The sequence below is a fragment of the Sebastes umbrosus genome, chromosome 1 (genome assembly GCF_015220745.1).
Source record: "Sebastes umbrosus isolate fSebUmb1 chromosome 1, fSebUmb1.pri, whole genome shotgun sequence".
NCBI classification, from domain to species: Eukaryota; Metazoa; Chordata; class Actinopteri; order Perciformes; family Sebastidae; genus Sebastes; species Sebastes umbrosus.
In genome coordinates, this window is record NC_051269.1 from 23,762,556 (window position 1) to 23,773,536 (window position 10,981).

At 40.3% G+C, this 10,981-nt stretch overlaps 1 long non-coding RNA gene across 1 annotated transcript; it reads right to left on the reverse strand.

Moving 5' to 3' along the window:
- Positions 1-702: 702 nt before the first annotated feature.
- Positions 703-5,371, reverse strand: LOC119484548. Its single transcript, XR_005206042.1, has 3 exons — positions 5,198-5,371; positions 2,422-2,545; positions 703-995 (listed from the first exon to the last, which is right to left on the reverse strand). It is a non-coding gene; the product is annotated as an uncharacterized LOC119484548 (long non-coding RNA).
- Positions 5,372-10,981: the final 5,610 nt, after the last annotated feature.

Here is a 10,981-nt window from a genome sequence, read left to right on the forward strand (position 1 = left end):
AAAATCAAATTAGTTCATCCTTGAGTCCAAGTGGACGTTTGTGCCAAATTTGAAGGAATTCCCTCCAGGTTCTTCTGAGATATCACGTTCACGAGAATAGGTCGGACGGACGTACGTATGTATGGACGAACGGACAACCCAAAAACATAATGTTTCTGGCCACGGCCTTCGAGGAGGTAATACAAATGCAAACAAAGCTGTAAATTATGTGTCAAAAGGGATGCAAATGCAAAATAAATAGAAAAAGGGCAGAAGCAACATTATTCCTGATGGAGACTGTCATCTATTATTTGTCAAACAAAGAGGTAGCCAGCCAAGAGCTGGTTGAGATGCCAGCCCAGGGCTTGAGCCTGTCAATCACAATGGCGTGATTAATGGTACATTACAACATTCGATCTTAAGTCGTATTAGAAAGCAGAAGAATGTCTTTGCAGATGTTGTTGATGATCTTAGAAGTAGATGGAGATTTGGGAATGGACTGTATTTGTATTTTCTGGGGACGGATAAGTTAAAGTCATGCTTCTTTGGGTGAGGTTGAGCAATTACAACATTAAAACAGTTAATGACATGCCATAGGTGAGGAATGTATTTATAAAAGTGAAAACGGGGGTGTATGGCATCAACAACATCCATGGATAATTTAACAAGGATTATATCCAGATGGCTAGAGGACAATCAAACATGTGACATAATGTTGTTAAGCTCCCGTAGGGCTACTGGGACAAAGTGATTCAGCAATGCAGGAAAGACACAATAAAAAAGAACGGAGGAGCTAGGCTGTGCTGCATGTTGTCTTTTATGGAGCTACCAGTGTGTGCAGGACTTTCACACCAAAAGTAGGAGCCCAACGTTGTGCAGAACAAGGCCGTCATTGCCAATGGAGAGAGCCAGTCATAGTTCAGCTAAATGGAACTTTGACTCCAAATACACTGACCTTGCATCCAATGGGATTCAGGGATCGACGGGAGGCAGATGCTATGATGGCAACATCTTTTCTGGAGAAGAGAGTGTAAAGTTAATTCGGGGGTGTCGAATTCTAAAGTAAAATACAGCATATATTAAAATATCTAAAACCTGGCAGAAAGTATTACAAAGGACGGAGAAAGAAAGAGAAAATGGTTGTAGTGGACTCAGTTTTAGCTAGGGTAAAGATATTGGTATCATATGAAACTAGAGGGCCTAAGGCATGCATTGGTACCAACCATGTCATACCAGCTCGTCGGGAAGGCAGCTTAAATAACGCTACAAATTTTGGCGAGTTCTGGCATGGCCATTTTCAAAAGGGTCTCTTGACCTTTGACCTCCAGATATGTGAATGAAAATGGGTTCTATGGGTACCCTTGAGTCTCCCCTTTACGGACATGCCTACTTTATGATAATCACATGCAGATTTGGGCAAAAACCATGCCATTTTTTACATGCAGTATAAATATGTTATTTTCACCTATTCTAAAAATGGTGTATTCGAATATTTCTAAACTAAGCATCTTGGAATTGCATAAATTAAGTATGACTGGAGAGCTGAGACTCCAACAAACACCAGACTTTTAACCAGGAAACCCGTGTTCAAGACTGTTGTTGAGTAAGTTACATTAGTGATGATTGTCACGTCACGATTGTCACATGTTTTTAATTGACGTTTGTGACGTGGGTTCCGTAGTTGTTTCCTTTGCGTATTTTACTTTGTTTACTTACTTATTTTAAGCCCAACCATGATGTTTTCCCTTACCCTAACTAAGTCGTTTTCTTGCCTGAACCTAAGTTAGTGATTTCCTTGCCTAAACCTAACTGCTTACGTTTGCGAGGCATACAAATGACACGTGAAAAGCTGCGTACAAATGACACGTGAAAAGGCTAAAATGTGTACTCATGACACGCGGAATATCCGTGTAATGTTGTGGTATCTATACGCATTGCTGTGAGACCGGATTGGCATAATTTGCGATTGAAAAAAGGTAATAAATCGCAATATATCTTAGTATATCCCAAAATGTTTAAAATTGCAATAAGATCATATTGTGACTAAAGTATCGTGATAATATCGTATTGTGGGGCCCCTAGTGATTCCCACCCCTAGTTATTTATACTTAAAGGTATCGCACACTGATTCCCAGCCTTAATTACTATACAGTATTTCTGGTGATATTTGAACACAAGGAACTCGATGAGATTCCGTGACATTGTCTGCTCAATTAGCTGCGCAGACAAATTTAGAAAATGTTTCAACACTAAACACAACATCCACAGATCCAAACCAATTATTCTCTGAATTGACTCAGCCATGCTCTTACTGTATTATATATGTTATTATATATTTTCAGCCTGCTTGTAATCCACAGGAGGGAGCGTTGGCCTGGCAGCAACTCCTCTGTCTTTCTTAGTCAGCAAAGACTTTAGTTCTGTGTGTAAAAGGAACTTTACCTAGGTTTGATCTTTCCCCGCATCCCACATGCCGCAGTCGTTAAGTAGAAATACTAGTTAACATTCATGTGCTCGGTTTGAAGACTCTGGTTTCTTCTGGGTTGAGAGGCAGTCTCCCAGGATGCTGTAAATGAAAAAAAGGGCAGATGAGGAGAGGTAAGGAGAAAGTAAGTGAGGGGTGATGAGAGAGGCATTAAAGCACATAAAGAATTTCAAGAAAATCCATAGGAGAGAGGATCAGAAGAAGCTAAAGCCTACATGTATGAATAAGAGAGAGGGTGAACATGCAAGAGAGTGAACAGCATGGGGGAAAGTCAGCCAGAAAAAAAAGATGTAAAATAAAAGATGAGTCTGAAATTGAGTAGAATTTGAAAATTTTGAAAAACATGAGAGTGCGTGTGAGACAAAAAGAGACATCAAAAGGGAAAAATATGAGTGAGAAGGGAGAGTTTATTGTGGTACTAGTAAAGGAAAGAAGGCAGGATGAGGAGGGAAAAAGAACATGATGGCAATTTGGTAAAGTCAAGTTGAACAAAGAAAGACAAACAAAAGGAGGGGAGGGAGAGGCAGATGAGGAGAGAAGTGGGATGAGGAATGAGGAGAAGATGTGCGAGGGAGGAGAGGGTGAACAGAACTTGTAGATGTTAGATGAGGCTATGAAAGAGGAAAAACAATGGGGTGAAGGACAATGCAAAGTATGCAAGAGAGATAAAGAAGAAACAAAGTGAAATGAGGAGCAAGCAGGGGATGAAAATGAAAGGAAAGTGTGTATTGCAAGGAGACAAGGACTTGTAAAGTGAAGAGGACACACAAGTCAGACGGGTCATCTTCTGCTCTGTATGGATGGAACAATAAAGGCTATAGTGGCAGATGAGAGGCTTCGAGGAAACACTGAGCCAGAAGAGCAGGAGATGAGGTGGAGAGAGAGGGAAGGGAAATGAAATGAGGAGATGAAGAATAGCGGAGGAGAGCAGACCAGGAGTGGTAGAGAAACTATATCTGGGCCAAGAAGAAAAGAGAAGAGGATTGAAGGAGAGGAGCGAATTGGAGAACAGCGAAGATGACAAAATGAAATGAGAGGTGAACAGACAGCTGTGTCTGCTCACACTGCAGAAAGTCCAGTCTGTCTCATAATCGGCAGATCCACCAGGGATTAGCCATGGCCCAAAAAACCCTCCCATGACCAAAGTGCTTCACTAAGGCTTTGTTAAAGACTTAAACTCTGACTGAGACACCAGCCCAGTCGCCAGGAAAAAATGTTGGCATTGTATGTTTCTGCAAAACCACAGATACATTGGATGTGGACGTTTTTGCAGCAAATGACATAGTACAAATGATGCCAGAGCAGGCGACGTAGTATATCTCATGACTGTTATTGAAAGTTGATATTGGTATAATAATGAGTTTAACAAGCGAGAAAGTCCACTAAGGGCAGGCGGGAGGGGTGGTGGACGGGTCAAACAAACACAGGACTTTCACCCACTGTCTGTGTTCCGTGTGAAACTAAAACCAAACGCTGACTTTATTCTTGTTATGTAGTGTAGTTATGCTTGTTACGTATAAAAAAGCTCACTTAGGGGGGTTGTTACGCTACGTTGTTACGCTGCGTTGTTACGCTGCGTTGTTACGCTACGTTGTTACGCTACGTTGTTACGCTACGTTGTTACGCTACGTTGTTACGCTACGTTGTTACGTTACGTTGTTACGTTGCGTTATTACGTTACATTATTACATAACGAAGCGTTACATTACCTAACGTTACTTTACCAAACGTTACATTACCAAACGTTACATTACCAAATGTTACATTATGTAGTAACTTTAGTTGTTACATTACTAAACGTTACTTTACTTTGCGTTACGTTGTTGCGTTACGTTGTTGCGTTACGTTGTTGCGTTACGTTGTTGCGTTACGCTGTTGAAACCTAACCAATACATTTACAAGGTTAATCTGATGTGATAAGAAACATATTTATGGAACATACTTTTTGTTCAGAAACATAAACATTCAACATATCCGGTGGTATGCCGTAACGTACATTGCAAACATTTTTCTCTCAACTGGGTTGTGGGGAAAGAAGCAGAGGGGGCGGGGGGGAGAAAACAAGTCCTGCGACCTAGACGTCAAAATACAATATTGTCAGTGGTTTCCAAAGTGACTCATATTGTGATCTAGTGCCCCCATCGACAGGACCACATCATTTGTCACTGTCTTCTAAAACTGTTAAAAATGACCTGCCACTTCTATAGTTAAGGTCTGGTTAAAGGCATTTGACATTTTGGGGAAAACACAAGTACTGTATTTGCATTCGGGTGGTAGGTTAGATGAGAAAATCAATGTCACTCTCATATCTGTCAGTTCCATAAGGAGCTAAGGTGAGCTGCCTGCTAGCTTAGCTCAGCACAACGAATGGAAACAGGGGAAAACACTACAGTTTTTTTACGGATTAAACTTGCAAGATAAAACCTGTTAATCAGTGAGCTATAGAGATGTTGGTTGGTAGGTGGATTTTGTTAGAAAAAGAAACAGGAAAGGAAAGTCAGATAATAGAAGAGACAGGATGAATTGAAGGCACAGAAGAGGAGAATATAAAGAGAGAAATCCTCCATTTCATGATGCAATGTGTTTTGTTTCCGTGCCTCCATCTCTTCTGTGTTTAATTTGTTTGTTAATGGTGGCAACAACACTGATGTCGAATACCTCATTAATGTCTATTTTCTGTTTCTCTCTCCCACTTTCTCCTTTATCTGTCTGTTGTTTTCTCTCTTAATAGACCTCATATAATGCTTATTCGTCTTCTTGTCTGTGTCCTTTAGCTCTGTTATTCCTCATGATGTGCTCTCTTCTTCTCTTCCCTCTCTTAAAATCGAACACCCTTTAATGCCATACTCTCCTCCACCTCATCCCCTATAGGCAGCAAATGGACTGCGCATTACGTAAGGAAGCCCTCTAAGGGTGGTTGTTATTTATTTACGGTTGTTATGTTGTTACTTTGAGTTGTTGCGTTGTTAGGTTGCGTTGTTAGGTTGCATTGTTACGTTAGGTTGTTACGTTATGTTGCATTGCGTTCCGTTGTTGCGTTCCGTTGTTGCATTCCGTTGTTGCGTTCCGTTGTTGCGTTCCGTTGTTGCATTTCGTTTTTGCGTTCCGTTGTTGCGTTCCGTTGTTGCGTTCCGTTGTCGTTCCGTTGTTGCGTTCCGTTTTTGCTTTCCGTTGTTGCGTTCCGTTGTTGCGTTCCGTTGTTGCGTTGCGTTGTTGCATTACGTTGTGGCTTTACGACATGTTACATTATGTTGTTACATCACATCTCTCCCCCTTTCTCCTCTATCTGTCTGTTGTTTTCTCTCTTAATAGACCTCATATAATGCAAGTTCTTCTTCTTATCTCTGTCCTTTAGCTCTGTTATTCCTAAAGATGTGTTCTCTCTTCTTCTCTTCCCTCTCTTAAAATCAAACACCCTTTAATACCATACTCTCCCCCACCTCATCCCCAATAGGCAATAAATGGACTGCATTTATATAGGATTTTTCTACTTTACTGGACAAAGCACTTTAAAGTTTGCCTCTCATTCACACAGACATTCATGCACCGATGGTGGGGGAGCCGCCATGCAAGGCCTTGGCCTGCTCATCGGGAGCAACCTGGGGTTCAGTGTCTCGCCTACGGACCACATCAAAGCAAAGTGTGGACTGGGGGTGCCGGGGATCGAACTGCCAACCTTGTGATTAAAATATGATCCGCTCTACCTCCTGACGGAACTAGGCTTTTTTAACACATCCCTTCCTCCTCTCATCCCTCCATCATCAGCAATGTTCTCTCTCTCCCTGAATGGACTTTAATTATTCAGCAGGGTATCAGGTGGCCTACTTACCCCTGATTGACACACACACACACACACACACACACACACACACACACACACACACACACACACATTAGAGACAAACATGGGTTCAAAAACAGGTAAGCATGCACACACACAATATTATACTGTATATATGAACTGCACATACCCATTAATGCTTGCACTCGCCCACAAGAACACAAAGCACTTAAATTCAAACAGACAAGTTCAAAAGGAAAATCATACACATCAAGAAAAGACTTTCAAAAACACAAACATGAAATGTATTCGTAGATGAAAGCCAACACAGATGTAAATAACGTGCACAGCACACACATTTGCATCCATCCAGAAACACTGCAGACAGCATATTGTAGCGCACAATGTAGGAAATAGGGAGTGATTTTGGACACAGTCCAAAGGGGGGGTCACAGTTTTTGATCCCCATAAATTTCAATGGGGAACGAATGAGAAACAGGGTGAAAAATATTCACTTCTGGTAATGCACTGACCCCTTGAACCACTGAATTCAATATGATTGATTGACACATAAAATTGTGAGGCTCTCCAAAGTCCGGCCATCTGGTTAGAGAGGGTGGGACTGACCTTTCACTCGGAAAATACTTTGCTGCTTGCATTATTTCACCATGCAATGATATAAACAATCAGTACACCGGAGATGGAGAAAGGCTGCTTGGCTGCAGTGAGTACAGAGCTAATCACAGAAGATGATGTTTCATTTATTTATCATTGTCTTCTTATGTTTGATTATATCTTTAATGTTTTATTATTAATTTATGGTGATCTATGTTGTGTGTTTGTTTTTATCAGGATGCATCGACTTTTTGCATTTTTGTATAAACAGTATATATATACTGTATGTAAATATATATATATACTGTATGTACATATATATACTGTATTTACAGTATACATGCATGTATATACGTACATGCATGTATATGCACACACACACACACACACACACACACATACATATATATATATGTATATATATGTATACTGCACCCCAACCTCCTCCCTACGCTGCGTTTGTCGCTCTTTATACTTCCTGGTTCACGATTACATACATTACATGTGGATTGACTTTGTGGGATATATGCGAATTAGACTGAATTACTTTTCATAGGTATATCTAGGAACAGTGTATGAGATCAGCCTGCATGTACTATGGTGTATACAAATGTAGTTCTGTGTGTGTGTGTGTGTGTGTGTGTGTTGTATGAAATTGTGGTGTGTGACACCTTTTTTAAGAAAGAAAGACTCTCATTCCACTGAAGACACTGGCAGCTATAACAGTTGTTGACTGACCGTGTGTGTGTGTGTGTGTGTGTGCGTGCGTGCATTTGTATGTGCTCATGCTTTCACTCCAGCCATGCAGAATGGCATCTCATCTGAAGGACAAGACGTTTTTGACAGGTGTTAATGGAACTGAATGTATGGCTGATAACTCTTTCTCTCCCTCCTATCAGTGTGTTGTTCCCACATTTTCTCTCTCTCTCTCTCTCTCTCTCTCTCTCTCTCTCTCTCTATCTATCCACCCTATCTATTCAGAGTTTAATATTTAATATATTATATTTAAAAAAAAGCCAAATGCAGTTACAGTGAAGATACTGAATGTTTCTAACGCTATGCATTTTGTGTTTCATGTAGAGATGATGTAAAGTGAGGATCTGTGCCATCATTAAGTATAAATAATGCCAAATAATGACCAAAAATAGCTTTTTGCTGATGGTCCAGTTGGCTGCATTGCTCACATTGTTGGTAACCTTTGCATTGAAGATTATTTCACATTTTCATTTAATATAAATTAAAGAAAAAATAATAACAAATGTATTCTGTGGCGTGGCGCCCTTCATCCATCATTCTACGTCAAACATGGCTTCGTTAGTTTAAAAACTCCATCCGTGTATGCGTTAGACTCTTGGCTTTCAGAAAGAAAAGAACAGAACAGTTGCTCGTATGACATGGTTAGTACCAATGGATTCCTCAGGTTTTGTAGTTTCATATCTTCCTGTTTCGAGAAAGTCGCTGCAGACTTTCTGTATTAAACCAAGAGCTGGGAGTGTCATAACCATAACAGAGTTTAATAATGCTTTCGTTGCTACGAGCCGATGTTGTGAGGGAAACAAACGATGTCAGTGAACCATTTGCACATATGTTCAGTATAATGTTGTGTCTTTGACAGGGAAGCTAATTAACAATGTTCTCTAATAATAGTGATAGAAAATGTAATATGGGCGACATTACACACAATTTGCTGTTGCTAATTAGTAGTATATAAACAAAAGGGTTAATCAACCACATGTCTTTTCTTTATCTTAGCAACAAGGAAACAAAAGGTTGTGTTTCTCAGCCCACGGAGGTTTAACTCAACCATTTTAGATTAATTCTGCCTCCAGAGTACACTAAAAGATGTTTCTGAAAACATTTTATGTGGAAAAATAGGCATTACAGTAACAGAATATTGATTCATATTTGATCAGCGCTCTCTCTCTGAAATGACCTGTGATTTTCCAAAGTCTCCCGTCACGGGCTAGATTTTTTTAAAGCCTGAAAACAGAGCCATGAGGAGGTGCAGAAGTCTAGTTTTCTCTCAAAACACTTGAATTACAATATGCTGAAAGGTTATTATTGATTTTTTGCTCAATGATGCCAAAAACATTGTGCCTACTATAGGTTTCACTTTGACAGCCCTAATATGTACTAATGATTATGTTTATATAATTGTCCCATTCAGAATCTCTCCCTCTCACTCTCTCCTCTCTTCTGACTGTATTTTGCAGTAATCCTCCATCACCTCTGGTCTGCTGCTTCAGTCAAAGGTCTGCCTGTACAACAATGGATCCCCAGTGTTTTATGGGCATGCTTAGGGGTGAGGCCTGCTGTAAATTGTGACGCCATGGAACTTTGGCTGGCAGAAACCCTGTCTCTGACACCCAGTTTAATGGTCCACCGGGCGCATCAACCCCGCTGATCGATCTCAGTCTTTCTTTATCTGCTCTTTCTCCATCCTTCTTTAACCTCTGTCACTCATAAGTCATACTGGGCTTTATGTCTTAAAGGCACAACGGTGAAATAACCAAGTGACCTCTCATGCAGGTGCTGCGATTTCTCTTTCTCTGAGATTGTATTACTCTTTTTCTCCCTCTGTCCTTGATGTTTTACCTCTCTCTCCATCCTCCATATCTCTGCCCCTCCTCCCCCCACCCCGCTTAACATTCAGTCATGAGCTCACTTTTATAAAAAAAAAAAAAGGAACTAATCACTACATCGCCCAGTGAAGTCTTGGGTTAGGCTGAAATTTTGCATATCCTTGGCACAGCCTTGCACATGGTTGCCAATCCTTGCTCTACATCCTGCCTCCATCTGTCTCTCTTTCCACCCTTGGTCTTTTCCTCTTCACAGATTCTTTCCTACCCCTCTCTATCACCCCTTTTTTTTCTGTCAGTGTCCCTCTGTCTTTGTCCCTTCTCCCCCTCCATTCCAGTAAGGGGGAACATTCCAGCCAAAGCAGAGGCGACAGAGGCCTTGTGTTGGAAAGGCCACTTCAACAAGAGAGAGCATTGTTGAAGTTTCCAGTAGCACTTCAGCCTGCTGAAATACAGACGGCAATAAAAGCCAAGTGGGCAAAACAGGATTGTGATTGATGCGTGATGGAGTCTCTGTGGAGAGGCTGGAAGGAAAAGATGAAGGCCTTTTGTTTTACTGTTTTCTTCCATATTACCATATGGTTTTGACACATTCGCATTCCTAGTTTTTACCCAAAACATAGACTATTGACTTTAGAAAAGCCGCATGATTGGGCTGAATGAGATGAAATGTTCAGTAATTAAAAGCTGTTACAGTTAGTAAAGATAGTGTAAATAATATATTTTCCACCAAAAAAATCCAATTTCATGGCATTTGGAAATTAATTTAGATATTTTATATGGGATAAAGCTGTATAAAAAGCTATGATTCATGTATTCCATCAACAGTCTCACGGCAGTCGGTGAAATAGTCACAAAGTTTAATATATTTGATCTGTGTACAAACACACAAACTGACCTTTTTTTTTTGTGATTCAACAATGTATTTTCCGTACGTTTTCCTACGAATGTCCAGCAACACGTGATGCATGTGTCAATTTCCGCCCCAGTCTTTTCAAAATAATACTACTTGGAAAAGATTGACTTGGTTAGGCTTAGGCAACAAACTACTTAGTTAGGTTTAGGAAAAGATCGCTTCTTGGCTTTTAAATAACTCCTGAAATGGTGTAACTTAAGTACGGAAGTTATGTAACAAAAACTACTTAGTTAGTTCTAGAGAAAGATCGTGGTTTGGCTTAAAATAACTCAGGAAGCGCCGTAACTTTAGTACGGAAGTTACATGGCAAATAAATCAACGTTGACTTATGGGACATAATTATGTGGAATAAGTGGAATTGATTTCGTGGTGACCGTCACAAAAAAAAAGTGAAAAAGTGAAATTTGTGTCTTTGTACACGAATCCATACAATACATTGTGCGACTATTTCACAAACTGCTGTGCGACTGGGCTGATTCAAGATATGGAAATTATTGATAAATTGAATTAATAAGTTTATTTAACACCCCTTCAAAATCTTGTTTTGCTGACCACAAGTGGTTTAACTTCTCACCTCATGCAGCGATGCACACATGAACCTGTGACATCACTTGTGGTTACAGGTG